The following is a 1,632-nucleotide window of genomic DNA, read 5'->3' on the forward strand; positions in this document are numbered from 1 at the left end:
TTGTGTTGTTTCTGCAATATATCAACGTGAATCAACCATAGGTACACATATGTCCTCTCCCTCTTGCCACCTTTTTAATAGAAGTGTTGTCATCCTTTTTAGTAAATCCCTTTCCTTGCTTAAGTTCATTGAGAATAGTATTATTAACCAATACTAGAAATGTATCTACAATAATACGTTTTCAAGACAAGAGTTCTGAACAGGGCTGAAGTAATAGGCCCATTAGACAAGTGACCTAAGATACCGTGTGCCACCAGAATGCTTTAGAACTGAGTGACTGAGTCAGCTTTTTAAAATTACCTAGGAGTTTTATTTTGTATTTCTTAAAACCCATTTAGACATTTGGATTTTTGAAAATTATGCCATACTTGTAACTACATAAGGAGAAAACGGCAAAAAGTAATTAAAGCATTTTAAAAACATTTAGAGTCAGCCTTCTGAATTAAAATAAATTTTAATTTAAAAAATTTTAAAAACTCACAAAACAAAATTTAACATCTTAACCATTTCAAAATCTGCAGTTCAGTAGTGTTAAATATATTCACATTGCTGAACGACTGATCTCCAGAAATATTTTACCTTACAAAAATAAAACCTTGTACGCATTAAGATAACCCCCAATTTTCCTCTCCCCCAAGTCCTGGCAACCACTGTTCTACAATCTGTTTCTATACATTTGATTCCTCTATATACATCATGCAAGGAGAATCATATAGTATTTGCCTTTTTGTGACTGGCTTTTTCCTCTTACATTCTCAAACTTCATTCATGTTGTAGTATGTGTCATGCTTTTTAATGAAATAAGTTTGGGGAAGAAAGAAAAACACATTTCCCCTTAACAAGCAACACTGAAAGTATGATTCACTCTAAAAACGTTGGATCAAAATTTTAAGGCCTTTGAAAGCATTCCTTGAAAATTTTAAATAAATGTTAAGCCAAAACCTAAGGATGGACAAAAGAAGAAAAAGATATTCCTCACTTTTGCAAAAATAAATGAAAATCACTTAAAAGTAAGAGAAATAATGTGTTAAATATGTATTATCCTTGGGGTTTCATGGCAAATAGCCTCACCAACTGATAATACAGTAAATTATCAACAATAATTACTCAGCTAAATGCCAGCCATTGGTTTTCCCAAAGAGCTTTTAAGTGAATGCCTCTGATTCTGGGAGAAGAGGCAAAACCTCAGTTTTCTTTTGTGGCTATAGTCTAATTATGCTATGATCTGAAAAGTTCCCCAAATTCAGTTTCCAGGGTTTGTTTACCTTCACAGTGTAAAACCCAGCACAGAGATGAGGGGGAAGCCAGAGTTTGAGTTGCCTGAGTTGCTGTGAGAAAGCCTGAGAACGTTCAAGTTTGTATATAGAGAGGAATTTCCCAAAGACATTTTGAAAACATTTCTAAGCATGAGCATGGTAAAATACTGCTCAACCCACAGTGTATCAAGAAATAGGCGGGTGCTTTCCCCTTTACTCTCACAAGCCCGCCTTCCTCATACTTGGAATTTTTCTGGCTCCCTGTTAGCTCTCAGCAGCTCTCTTCTCCTTTCTGCTTTCCTCGTCCCCCACTGTGTGCTGTTTCCTCTGTGTAGTTTCTAGCCCTTCCTGGCTCCCGGCCCTTCCGTTCTGCTCT

This window comes from Ovis canadensis, chromosome 1 (assembly GCF_042477335.2).
Source record: "Ovis canadensis isolate MfBH-ARS-UI-01 breed Bighorn chromosome 1, ARS-UI_OviCan_v2, whole genome shotgun sequence".
Lineage (NCBI taxonomy): Eukaryota > Metazoa > Chordata > Mammalia > Artiodactyla > Bovidae > Ovis > Ovis canadensis.